The 14,639-nt window shown below is 44.5% G+C and overlaps 1 pseudogene; it reads right to left on the bottom strand.

Moving 5' to 3' along the window:
* Positions 1-6,314: 6,314 nt before the first annotated feature.
* Positions 6,315-14,003, bottom strand: LOC127671929 (pyrethroid hydrolase Ces2a-like; annotated as a pseudogene).
* Between the last annotated feature and the right edge of the window lie 636 nt (positions 14,004-14,639).

Here is a 14,639-nt window from a genome sequence, read left to right on the forward strand (position 1 = left end):
CTTTGGTACAGAATAGTATTCTTGTGTGGTACTAAAAGAGCTGAAAACTTCAAAACCCTGTGGTCTACAGAAGTTTCCTTCTTGCAAGGCATGCTAGAGCAATAGTGGCACCGAGCTGTAGAAGTGACCAAACAACATGTGCTTTGACTTAAAGTCCATTCCCTGAGATGGAACCCATACTCAACACTGGTTGGTGCCCAAGAACCAGAGACTAGATATTCCAAGTACTTAGGGTAAAACACCTAAGTACCTCCTGATACTAAACACCTTAGTACTTTCATTACCTTAGTAATGAAAAAAAGGAGTGATTAAGTGACTCCTAATGATATTCTGTACTCATAGACCCAGGACTAGCTCAACTATCATCAGGGAAATGTCCTTCTGTTGCACATGAGAAAAAAAAAAAAAGAGACCCACAACCAGACATTACACAGTGAGAGACTCAGCCCTACGTTGGATATGTTCTTTGTATCCTGCCCCTCAGTGACCAGGGATTCCTGCAGAAGAGGAGGCAGAAAGACTGTGAGACTCAAGGGGACAGAGGACACCAAGAAAACAAGGCTGTTGAAATCAACACGAGCAAAGCACACAGAATTCCAGGGACTGGGGCAGCCAACCCAGCTCGGCTCCAGGGTGTCCAGTAAATATTAAGGCTTAGTGTTTTTATTCTATTGCTGAGTGTGTGGATGAGAGTGTCTCTAATTCTACGGCCTTCTCTCGGGCTTTATTCTTTTGTTGGTTTGTCCTATCCAACTTTGATATGATAGTTTTGGTTTTATCTAGTTTTGTTTTACTTTTGATATATTTCAATGTTATCTCTTAGAAGCCTGTGAGAGACAGGGCATGAATCCGGATGGAGATGAGGTGGGGAGGAACTGGGAAGAGTTGAAGGAGAGGAAATAGTAAATCACATATTTTATGTAAGAAAAAGTATTTTAGAGAAAAAGAATTAAAAGTACTTAAAGAATAAGTAATACATTTAAAGAAGAAAGGGGTTAAAATATTGAAAATAGCTCCTCCTATATAGGAGGAAGAAAAAAAACCACATGTCAGTTGCAAATGGACACCATTACTACATTCTCAGATAATTAGTGTTGGAGTCACTGGCGTGCTCAGGAATGGCTGGAACAAAGGCTAAGTGGTGTAGTCATTTTGGAAGACAGATTGGCATTTTCTTCAAAAGTTAGACACACTGTGATTTGATTGAGCAAATGTACTTTCACATTTCTAGCCAAGAATGCGAAAGTATGTTACAGAAACGTGGGCTTGAAATGCTCATAACAGCTTGATTAAAAAATAAAAAATCAGACCGGCTGGTGGGTTGGCTCTGACAAAGACACTCAAGTAACCGAAGGGCCCTGGTGTCTGGAAGAAGATGCCCAAGCCTCCACCTGAGCCACACCTGCCAGGGTGGGTCCCTAGACAGACACCCAAGCCCCTGCCCAGATCTCCAGTGCTGGGGGCAGCTGGAAGAAAGATACTCAAGTGCTACTCTTCCCTTTCCTTCTCTTCCTCCTCTTCTTCTTTATCTTCTCCTCTTCCTCTTTTTTCACTTATTTATACGTACATTCATTCATTCATTCATTCATTCATTTTAAATCCATACATGCGGGGAGCCTGGGCCCAGCCCATGTATGCTCTTAGGTTGGTGGTTCAGTCTCTGGGAGTAATAACTCTGTTGGTTTTCCTGTAAAGTCTCTGTCCACTTTGGGGCCCTTCAACTCTTCTATAATACTTGTCAAGCTCCATCTAATGTTTGGCTGTGAGTCTTTATATTTGCTTCCATTGCCTGTGTTAAACCTCTCAGAGGACAGTTATGCCAGCATAACACAGTATCATTAATAGTGTCAGGATTGGTTCTTTCTTGCTCATGGCTAGTCATGGGCAAGTCACTGGTTGGACATTCTCTCCATCTCTGCTCCATCTTTGTCCCTGCACATCTTGAAAGCAGGAAAGTTTTGGAAGGTTTTGTGGATGGGTTGCTGTCTTTACTCCTCCACTGGGGGTCTTGCCTGGCAACAGGAAGTGGCCACTTCAGATGCCATATCCCCCACTGGTAGGAGTCTCAGCTAGAGTCACCCCAATACCCTTCCTGGGGCCTCCCTCCCAGGTCTCTGGCATGTCCTGGAGATGGCCACCACTACTGAATTCCATTTTTCTCCCCTGCTCTCCCTACATCTGATCACCCCTAAGCTCTGCACCCCTCTTTTTCCCTCTCCCTCCAAGTTCTCTCCATCCATCCCCCTTGATACCTGTTTTATTTCCTCTTCTGAGAAAGATCCAAGCATTTACTTTGGGCCCTCCTTGATATTTTGGCTTCTATGTTTCTATAGATTATAGCATAGTTGTCCTTTATTTATGGATAATAACACTTATAAATGAGTACATATCATGCATAATGACTTTTAGGTCTCAATTACCTTACTTAGGATGATATTTTCTCATTCCATCCATTTGCCTGCAAAATTTATGATGTTCTTGATTTTAATAGCTGAGTAGTATTCCATTGTGTAAATGAACCACATTTTCTTTACCTATTCTTCGGTTGAGGGACATTTGGGTTCATTCTGGTTTCCAGATACTAAAAACAAAGTTGACTGAATATAGTTGAGCAAGTGTCCCTGTGGGATGGTGGAGCATCTTTTGGATATACCCAGGAGTGGCATAGCTGGGTCTTGAGGTAGTACTATCTCAATTTTCTGAGAAAAGGCCCAATTGATTTCCAGAGTAGTGGTACAAGTTTGCACTCTCTCCAGCAGTGGAGGAGAGTTCTTCTTACTCCACATTCTCACCAGTACGTGCTGTCTCTTGAGATTTTGATCTTAACCATTCTGATGGGTGTAAGGGGGAATCTCAGAGCCATTTTGATTTGCATTTCCCTGATGACTAAGAATGTTGATCATTTCTTTAAGTGTTCCTCTGTTGAGAATTCTCTATTCAGCACTGTGCCCATTTTATAAGTGGGTTATTTGGGTTGTTGGTGTCTAACCTCTGGAGGCTTCTTTCTTTCTTTCTTTCTTTCTTTCTTTCTTTCTTTCTTTCTTTTTTTTTTTTTTTTTTTTTTTTTACATATTTTGGATATTGAGCCTCTGTTAGATGTTAGGTTAGTGAAGATCTTTTCCCAATCTGTATGTAGGCTGATGTTTTCTCCTCTTCATCCTCCTCTTCTTCCTCCTTCTCCTCTTCTTCCTCCTCCTTCTTCTCCTCTTTCTCCTCCTCCTTCTCCTCCACCTTCTCTTTATTTGTTTCTCCTATTCCTTTTTCTATGTTCCCTTTCTTTAATCACCCACTAAGTAAAATTAGATTTTTAGAATTTTTTTGTACTTTTTTTTCAGGACAGCATTTCTCTTTGTAGACCTATCCATCCAGGAAATCTCTCTGTAGACCAGGCCGACCCAGAACTCAGAGATACACGTGCTTCTGCATCCCAAATGCTAGATTAAATGTGAGATCATTTTCTTCCAGAACCCATTGGGGATGACCTTAGATGAAGTGTCCAGCATTGGGGAGATAAAACCTGAAGAGACTACCTCCAGTAGATGGACATGGCCCCCAGTTGAGGGGTGGGGCCATCCACCCATCCCAAAATTTTAATCCATAATTGTTCCTGTCTAAAGGAAATGCAGGGGAAAAAATGGAGTAGAGGCTGAAGGAAAGGCCATCCAGAGACTGCATCACTCTGGACTCCACCCCATGCGGAGACACCAATCCCTGACACTATTGCTGATGCCAAGATGTACTTGCAGGAAGGAGCCTGGCATCACTGTCCTTCGAGAGGCCCTGCCAGCACGTAACTAGGACAGATGTGATAGTTACAGCCAGCCACTGGACTGGGTCCAGGGACCACTATGGAAGAGTTAGGGAACAGACTAAAGGAACTACAGGGGATTGCAACTCACAGGAAGAACAACAGTATCAACTAACCGGACACCTCAGAGCTTCTAGGGACTAACCAACCAACCAAGGAGCTTCCTTTGGATGGTCTTTTGCACCCGCCCCCCATGGCTACATATCTAGCAGAGGACTGTCCTGTCTGGCCTCAGTGGGAGTCCTTTGGAGACTTGATGCCCCAGAGAAGGAGGGTGCTAGAGGGGTTAGGTGGGACTGGGTGGATGGGTGGGGGAGCACACTCTTAGAGGTGAAGGAGATGCAGGGGGGCAGGGTTGACTCATGGAGGGAGGACTGGGAAGGGGGACATTTGAAATATAAATAAATTAAATAATTTTTTTTTTTAAAAAAAAGGTGTGCTCTATCGCCCACTACTGGCCATGTGGAGACGGACTACAACTAAATTTTCCAGGTTTGTCTTGAGTTTGCTAGATAGCTCAGGCAGGTCTTACCTTGTGATCCCTAGCCTCTCAGCTCTCTGAGTAGCTAGGATTGAAAGCCTGTATTATCTGATCTGGCTTTATTTTATTTTTATGGTGCCCAGGTCTTTGTACATATAGGGGAAGCTGTCTGCCACTGCTATAACTCTGGCCTTACAACTGCTTTAAATGTTTTAACATTTCATGACTTAGCAATTTTGCTCTAGATGGTAAATTCAAAAATTTAATACATGTGATCACATGATATTATGTGTGGGTAAATATCCACACAGCTTATTAAAACCCAGACCTGGGATGGGTGGCCCTATAATCCTGTAATCCCACCAATCAGGAAGGCAAGACTGTGAGATCATGTGTTCAGGCTCCTTCCGGGCTATATAGAAACTGGGTCTCCAGAAAGATAGGCTAATTAACAAGGGTAGCCGTTGTGCATAGACTGGTGAGTGGATAAAATGTTTTGAGTGCACACTTGGATGGCATTCCACAATAAAAGGAAACAAAAAACATTATGTGAAGCGACCTAACCAGTACAAAACATTCTATTTATATTTGATTCTTGACAAGTCCCAGTATAGTAAGACAAAGCAATGTCATGTTTACTCTGAAGCAAGGTTAAGGATACTGAATGGCAGGGAAAGGGACTGAGGGAAGCACAGAACTTACTCATGGATTGTAAACTATACACCTAAGATAGATCAATTTAATTGCATGTAAACAATATCGTTAGTAGTCTGAGGGTGTAGTTCACAGGTGGAACCGTTCGTTGCCTGACATACACAAGTCCTAAGACCAATCCCTAGCACCATAAAAACAATCCACCCTGAAGCTATAAAAATGTGATAATTATTAAAGGTCTAGACCGTATTCTGAGTGTCTGTTCCTGGTTTAGTGTGTATTCCAGAGCTAATGAGAAGAGGCATGCCGGCAGTAGGCACTTCAATCAGTAATGTGCATACAGAATGGAGACATCCTAAGTGGTCAATCTGACTGAGAGGAAGGCCTTCCCTGGCCCCAGTTAATGTCAGCAAGGACTTAACATTATCCTTGTAATGGCCATGTTTATACATCCTACCCAGGAGAGGGCACAAGCAGTAGTTCTTGAGACTGATTTCCCAGAGTGTTTCTCACCACACAGCAACTCTGTGGGCATCTTGACCTTGAATTTCTCAATCTATAAGACTGTGCATTGGTTACTATTGTTGTAAGTTACTGAAGTTATAATTTTTGTTTTGTTTCGGAGATTTGGCTCTTATTTTGTCTCAGATTTATGTAATATTTTCTCAGCTCCCACACATCTGAGGCCACAGATACTATGAGTCCTATTTGTAGTTAATGATCTTTTAGAAACAGAATGCTGAAGGCAAAAGGACTTAGGGAAAGCAGATTTTCTAATGGTTTATAAATATGAGAAAAATGAACTTGCTGAGAGAGGATATAGGGTTTGAATTTGTCACTTCTCCGCAGTCAAAAGTCCTTGAAGCACCCACTTCATTTCCAGAGATTCTGGAACTTAAGGAAAGAGTAAGGATGAGGAAAAGATAATGGAAGGAAGGAAGGAAAAAAGAAAGGAAGGAATGAGGAAGGAAGGAATGAGAAAAGACAGACAGAAAGGAAGGAAGGAAGGAAGGAAGGAAGAAAAGAAGGAAGGAAGGAAGGAAGGAAGGAAGGAAGGAAGGAAGGAAGGAAGGAAGGAAGGAAGGAAGGAAGAGAAGTCTCGTTTTGGTGAAGGGTTAAAGAAGATGGGGGCACTTTAGGACTCACACATCCACATTGTTATGAGAACTTTTATTGACTCTAGTGAATGTTTGCTCAGAATGATAAGGAATAACACAAGAGTGGTTTTCATCCTTGTCTGAAAGGGCAAATGCTGAGGTTAGAAATGGTTATATGCTTGACGGAACAAATAAATATAGATAAAATGGACTTTGAAAACTCAGAATTACCCCATCTGCTTTCAACCTCACACACCTTTCCGGACACAGGGCGCTATAGCTCTGCATGCTTGTCCTGAGAGCCCTTTAGCTCCTGAATCCTCTGGGGCAGAGTCTTGGTCCAGAACTGTAGCCTTCTGGCCTTCAGGGCTCGGCTCACAGCAGGCTGTGTGTTCAGCAGCAGATACTGTTCATCTTGGTCCATCACAGGCCAGTAGGGTAGACCCTCGCTGTTGGGGTTCCTGTGGACATGCCATCCAGCAGTGAAGACTGAGGTCTCTCTGATCCAGAGAGTGATTCCCTTATTTGGTCAGGGCAGTGGATGAGCAGACCAAGGGCCTCAGTGAATAGATAGCTTGGTGTACTCATAAAGATTCCAGTGAGACTACCAGTGTCTACTTCGTGTCAAGAAAGGACAGCTGGATACTTTTGTGTCTCTCCCTCAGAGGCACAATCTAAAGAACAGTCCCACAATAGTGTGACTCCCCCACCTTGTCTCTGGGATGAACAGTAAGTGAAAGCTAAAAGGTATCTGTGTGATTTCTCCTTGAGCCGAAGATTATCATGTTAATAAGGACACATGCATACTAATGGGGCACACCTAAGACCCCACTGTAAAGATGTTGAGAATGGGGTGTGTTCTCACCCATTTCTTGCAAAGTTGGCCCAGTACTTCATCACCCTCCTCTTCAGCAGCTCCTCCTCCTCAGTGAAGTCCACTGCAGCAGAGGAGAACAAGAGTCCAAGTCCTAGCCTCCTCATGCAGGTGTGAACTATGCTCTCTGACACCAACCTCAGCCTGATGGGGAACCCTAGGCCTGGTTTATCCCCTCTTCCCACCCAGTCAGAATCCAGGGTCCATCCAGAGCACTACTTGAAGTTTCTCAGGTTTATTTCTACACCAGTGTGTTCTCATTCTGTCTAGAGCAAGCTAGACAAGCAAAGGTTCACATGCTAAATCTAGTATATTTGGGGGGAGCATCTTGGGGTGTTATTTGGAGGCTCAGATATGGTGAACACTTACCTTGACCCCTCCCAGACTCTCAGTTTCCCCAACTGGACAAAGAGTTCAATAACCTCTCAGGAAATCATTTCATGGTCCCTTCAGCAGAAGGAAACAAGAAAAACTCACAATTCATGCCCCACAAATGGGAGACAAAGACAAAGGGAAAGTCATCACCATGGTCTGCCCTCACATGGGATGGTCTGGCATGCTTGATGAAGCTGGGCAGATGCTGGAACTCATAGAAGTAGACAGGAGCCTGGGAACCTGGAGATGAGGACACATGTTGATATTGTAATTTCTCATATAGAGCTGATCTGCCTAGCTTTGGTGACAAGAAACCTTGCTCTAAAGTCATGTGGAATCCCAGTTGAGTGGTGATCTTTACACTGGGGCATTGGACATGGGAAACCTTTGTTAAACAGGGACCCTGGCATTCCACGTTGAATGGTTGACAAGACCGTTGAGGGTAACTAATATGTTTCCTCTTCTAGACCTGTAGAGGATGCCAGCCTTGACACTAGACATAAAGATTTAGTGGAGGAAAGCTGCCTGCTATCAGAGACCCGACCAAGACATGGGTCTGACCTGGACACTGCAGAGCTCACCAGGGTCCCACAGCTCTGAGCACTCCCTGTTCTTGTTCTTGTCCTTGATGCACTCACGCTGGTAATGTGCCACTTGGAGAGCAGGGATCACAAACATGAAGTCTGCCAGCATCTCTCTAAACTGTGCTTTCAGGGTCTCTGAGTCCTCAGTGTCCCCCATGTACTCCTGCATTATCAGGTCACTACTTCCTGGAGGCAGCATCTACACCAATAGGAATCAGGAAGAATGATGAGAGGCAGACAGCAGCCTCTAAATAAGGAATGTGACCAGGGATAAAAGAGGGTCTGGGGGAAAGGCAGAAGCTTTGGGATGATCCTGCACAGGAACACACACACACACACACACACACACACACACACACACACACACACACACACACACTATTTCTGGGCATGTCATCTGGGAAAAATATATGGAACCTTCTCCATCACGACAGGAGCCAAGGTCTCTCTCACCATCTGTGCTGCTCTGCTCTTCAGAATAGCTGGTAGGGTCTCCCTGGTTATATTCTCTATGGTATGATAAAGGCCCATGAACTGGGAGGAAGAAGATAGTCTTAAGTTTTGTATGGATTGGAACTATATCAAACTCTGAGTTCCCACCACCCACCATTTGAATTTATGTTCTCCAGTGTTTAGAACTAGGTCTCACCGTGGGGACTCCCCAGCCACATTCATCTGTGTTGACACCAATGATGCTGGGGACAGGGTGAAAATCCTTAGAGGCCAACAGCTCCTGAGGATGCTTGGGTAGGAACTTCCCATCCACCACACCAGGGATCGTCTTGAAGACCTATAAAGCATTGACAGTCAGTGGTGAAGAACAATCCTATAGATATTCTGATGCCCATGAAAATACACAGCAATTCCCTATAGCCTATCTCATCACTGGGTTCTGTGCACACTCTAGAAGAAACTTGAAATCATAATTAGCTTGTCTTGTTCTTTTTGCACACTGTACTGAAAGGACACCAAACCATGGAGATGAGGTAGCACATTTGAGTTGTAAGTGATTGATGGAAATCCTACACCCTGTTCATCAGATTCTCCAAGACACACAATTCTCCCAACCTGGTTAATAGCCAGGATCTCTTCTTTACTCTTTGCTCACAGGCAGTGCATCAGGGCTTCGGAGTCCTTGGCTTCACAACCAGACAGGTTGGCTACTGTCTGTAAATGGAACAGACAATGGTTAGCTCATCCCTCCCAGCAGGAAGCAGAGTCTTTTTGATTCTAGTAGATGTCATTATCAGTAAATACCACATCCTAGTGTTTGTTGTAGTATATGAAAGGAGTGAGTGCAATTGTTCACATTTTCTGTCACTCAGAAGTGACAGCTAGGAAAGGACATTCTACCTGCATATAATTTTGCTTTTGCTTTGGTGTGTGTGTTACTCAAGGTTGACAATAGGTATGAAAGCACATTTTGTCTGTAAAGGTCAGAGAACAATCTCAGCTGTTACATGTCACCCTATCACTTGTTCGAATTTGTCTACAGGAGCTTAGCTGGTCTATGACCTTCCAGGGAGTCTTCTGTCTTTGGTTTCTTTACCTTTATAGGAACATTTGGTTTTCTGACACATATTGCCACCGCCAAATTTGTATGGGTTCAGAGGATTTGAACTTGGGACCTGATGCTTCACAGCAAATATTTTTACCAGCTGACCCTTTTCCTTGATCATTTATTCTTGTTAGATTTCCTTTTTATCAACTGAACACAAACCAGGACCTTCTGGAAAGGGGAATTTCAGCTGCGAATATTATCTCTATCAGATTGGCCCATAGGCAGGTCTGGGCATTTTCCTGAGAAATGACTGATGGAGAAGAGCCCATCTCACTGTGGGCCGTGTCAGCCAAGGGCAGGGGTTCTACATTGTGTAATAAATCTAGCTGAGAATGCCATGGGTAAAAAGCCAGATAACGTACATGTCTGAATGCACACTTCCCATCCTGTCAGATTATAAACTGTGAGCTGAAATAACCCTGTTCCTCTCCAAGGAGCTTGTGTCAACAGCCTTACTCAGAATGGTAGGAAACAAATTAGGAAGAAATGTTTAAATGTTTTTGCTAATGTCAGAACCCACTGCATAGAGGTTTGCTGTCCTATGTCTTGCTCATACATAAAATCCAGTCACCTGAACACCAGAGCACCAGAGGAAAAGACTGAGAGGTAGCTGGTGTTGTTGAAGGCACTTACCTTGTAGATCACCTCAGACGTGTCAGAGATGAGGTCAGGCAGCAGGGCCACTCCACTCTGCATAATGGCTCCATGAAAGAGTCCTTTGGACATGGGGGACACAACATGGGAAGACATACTTGTTCCACCTGCTGAGGCCCCATATATAGTGATCTTGTCATGGTTGCCTCCAAAGTAAGTGATATTTTTCTGCACCCAGTGTAGCGCGGCCACTTGGTCTAGGTATCCCCAGTTGCCTGTGGCATGCTGGTCTCCAGTGCTGTGAAGTAGCAGGAAGAAGCATGCATAGCTGCCCATGTGCTACTTGGTCCCTGTTACCCAGCGCAGTCCCAGGCTTACCTGAAGAAGCCAAGGATACCCAAGCGATACTGAATGGAAACAATTACTATTTCCTCAGTGGCTGCCAGTGTGCTTCCATCGAACATGGAAGCCGATCCTAGAACCAGTGCACCACCGTGGATCCAGACCATCACCTGGAGACAACAACCCCGATGCCAGGAGGACCACACACAGCCCAAGCTCATCTAAAAGGTCCACTAGATTATCACCTGCTTAGCTCTGCGCAGATCGACCTACATACAGATCTCCTCAGGGTCTCATGAAATGAGCCACAGAGGTGCTTTAAGCCTGCAAGCATATTTCTATTCCCACTTCCCCCCAAAGAAGTCTCAGCATGGATCAATGAGTCTATATCTAAATTAAAGTCAACATTCCACTCAGACCAATCTAATTAGAACATAAAAAGGAGTGCCTTCCTGAGGGGCTTTCCTGATTGCTGATCAGAATGGCCATCAGATCCCACTGGCAGAACAGATAAATTATAGCTAGAAATTTGGGTGCTTTCAATTTTCAGCCTTTGTGCACCATCCTGAGTGGGTTTGCCAAGTTGATAGAAGAATTCGTAGTTTTCTCAAATACCTAGATTCTCTTACCTCCCAGACCAGCAGGACCTAAACTACAGTGGAGCTCAGAATTATTTTGTCTCTTCTCATCTTCCAGAGAAATAAATGACCTGTTCCCCAGCTGACCATAGCTTCATTAAAAATGATGGGTTTTTTATTCCAACATTCAAACCTGTGTGTAAAATTTAAGTTCCTATGTGGTGGCTAGTTTTGATTGTTGACTTGACTCACTGTAGAATAACCTGGGAAAAGAGTCTTACTGAGGAATTATCTAGGTCCTGTTGGCTGGTTGACCTGCCAGTGACAAGTTCTCTCGATCATGTTCATTGCAATAGAAATATCTGCCCATGGCAGGAGGCACCATTCCCCAGGAAGAGGTCTTCTGGATTGTGTAAGAATGGAGAGAGTAAGTGAAGGTTAGTAGGCATGCATGCGTCCTTTAAACCCTGTTCCTGGTTATGGATAGGATGCAATCAGCTCTCTTAAACTTCTGCCTCTGTGCTTTTTCCCACCTATGGTAGATTACAAACTAGAATTGTGACCCATAACGAAGTCTTTTCTCACTAAGTTGCTTATGCAAGAATACTTTATCACAGCTCAAATCCAAATGGATCAAGGACCTCCACATAAAGCCAGACACTCTGAAGCTAATAGAAAAGAAACTGGGGAAGACCCTTGAAGACATCGGTACAGGGAGAATGTTTCTGAACAGAACACCAATAGTGTATGCTCTAAGATCAAGAATTGACAAATGGGACCTCATAAAATTACAAAGTTTCTGTAAGGCAAAGGACACCATCAAAAGGACAAATTGGCAACCAACAAATTGGGAAAAGATCTTCACCAATCCTACATCAGATAGAGGGCTAATATCCAATATATATAAAGAACTCAAGAAGTTAGACTCCAGAAAACCAAACAACCCTATTAAAAAATGGGGTACAGAGTTAAACAAAGAATTCTCACCTGAAGAACTTCGGATGGCGGAGAAACATCTTAAAAAATGCTCAACTTCATTAGTCATTAGGGAAATGCAAATCAAAACAACCCTGAGATTTCACCTTACACCAGTCAGAATGGCTAAGATTAAAAATTCAGGAGACAGCAGGTGTTGGAGAGGGTGTGGAGAAAGAAGAACACTCCTCCACTGCTGGTGGGGTTGCAAATTGGTACAACCACTCTGGAAATCAGTCTGGCGGTTCCTCTGAAAACCGGGCACCTCACTTCCAGAAGATCCTGCTATACCACTCCTGGGCATATATCCAAAAGATTCCCCAGCACGTAATAAGGATACATGTTCCACTATGTTCATAGCAGCCCTATTTATAATTGCCAGAAGTTGGAAAGGACCCAGGTATCCCTCAACAGAAGAGTGGATGCAAAAAATGTGGTATATATACACAATGGAGTACTATTCAGCCATTAGAAACAATGAATTCATGAAATTCTTAGGCAAATGGATGGAGCTAGAGAACATCATACTAAGTGAGGTAACCCAGACTCAAAAGGTGAATCATGGTATGCACTCACTAATAAGTGGTTATTAACCTAGAAAACTGGAATACACAAATCATAATCCACACATCAAATGAGGTACACGAAGAACGGAGGAGTGGCCCCTTGATCTGGAAAGACTCAGTGAAGCAGTATAGAGCAAAATCAGAACAGGGAAGTGGGAAGGGTTGGGTGGGAAAACAGGGGGAGGGAAGGGGACTGATGGGACTTTCAGGGAGTGGGGGTCCAGAAAAGGGGAAATCATTTGAAATGTAAATGAATATATCAATAAATTAAAAAAGAATACTTTATCACAGCAACAGAAAGGGAACTAAGATACTTGGGTATTGGGGTACTGCGCCCACATAGCAACTATAAGGATGAAAGGACAATACTACTCCATAGGGTAGTGAGACACTCTTCATTTCACTTCCAAGAACCAATAAGGTACCTCCTTGTTCCACATCGGCTCCAGTTAGAAGCATGCGCACTTGTTCCTTAGTCAACGTCACAGGGAGAGTGAATGGTCACAAAGACGGGTGAAGAATGGGCTCAGACTTTGCTACTTACTGCAGCTGTTCTACTTGAATCCCCAGCACATTTGTCAGGAACGTGCATGGGAAACGCCCCTCAGGACAGGCAGAAAACTGCTATAGAGCTGAGGGGGAGGAAGCACTGCAGTGTGGCCTAGAGATGAGGCCTGACGTTCCCTGGGTCCCAGGACTTACATGGCCGGCTGTGCGGTCCCGTCTCTCACACCGCTCCAAGCCTCAGGGTCCTCAGGCGGTGCAAAGCGCAGTGGTCCTACAGGAGGCGTGGCAAAGGGAATTCCCAGGAAGGTGTGAACATCAGATTTACTGGCTTTCACATGGACAAGGCTGCCTCTCACCTGGCCTGTGTGCGTGTTCCTGATGGGGCTGGCTGAGTCCTGGCCTGTAAGAGGAGAGATGCCATCAGCTGTTACTACACTTGGGACTTTCTACCTCATCATCACCATGGTACATGGAGAAAGTAACCTGGGTCATCTCAGTTCAGCAGTAGGATGAGGAAATAAGGGCTTCTGGATTCCCTAGGGACAAAAGCCTTGTCCAATGGCTCTCTTGCAAAGTGACTGGGCTCTTTTCTAGTCAAGAAAATGACAGCCTCAGAGCCACTTGGCAGTATAAAGGAATGGTTGTCATTATCCAAGTTCAGTAGGATTTCAAGCTACCACACACAGAGGAGGAACATGTTCTTGTTCTCCTGTCCCTGTTTCCTCCTCAGTATGTGCTAACCTCAGACATCTCTGACCCCTGTGTGCCCTGGTGTGACATTAGAAAGCACACAGTCCCATGCTGTCACCTGTCATTCTCCACCAGCTCCTTTTCCCTCCCTGGTGCCTTCCATCCCCAAGCTCAGCCTCTGACTTTGCAGACCTGGGACATCTCTGACCCTGGTCCCCTCTGCTCATGTAGATAGTCTCACCATGCACATGCTGGAGGAGAAGCAGGAGCACACAGGCTACAACATACAGCCAACCAGGAAGTCTAGCCAAAGGCATGGTGAATCTCAGGCCTAAACCTCTGCTGCTGCAGATGAGAGTCTCACAGCAAGAAACAGAACAGATTGGCCTGGCCCAGGCAGGAATTTGTACCTTTGGGGTGTAGGTGTGGACATTTGATTGGATGGGGCAAAGTTCTTATTGTAGAAGAACTAATAAGGCAGAAGCCACAGGAAGCCTAGAGCCAGCAGGCAGTGCCAAGTCACCTCTGCAGATTCTGTTCCCTTCCCTGTACTCTTGAACAGACACAACATGGCATCTGAAGTCATTCTGCAATGCCTGGATCCCTGACCTCCAATATGGAGTCATCAGGATCCCTATCTCTCTTACTCACCAGCCCAACACAGGTGTTGCTGTGAAGATCGGGGAGGAGAAAGCTGTATCAGTAGAAGTTATGGGGCTCCTGTCAATAAGTGCACAGTCAAGGTACTTCCTGTTGTGGAAGACTGACATTACAAGAATCATCATTTTTGTAATGTGCTAGGATTGGCCTTCATACTACTTCATGAATCCTGCAAAAGCTAGCACGCTGGGAAGACACAGGTTTGTCATATGTAGGGTGCCTGGGAACTTGGGGAATCTGGAGGAGAGTTAGAGCCTGTAAATGACAGAGACTGTGCTTAGGAGAGCACAGAG

Source organism: Apodemus sylvaticus, chromosome 21 (genome assembly GCF_947179515.1).
Source record: "Apodemus sylvaticus chromosome 21, mApoSyl1.1, whole genome shotgun sequence".
Taxonomy (NCBI): Eukaryota; Metazoa; Chordata; class Mammalia; order Rodentia; family Muridae; genus Apodemus; species Apodemus sylvaticus.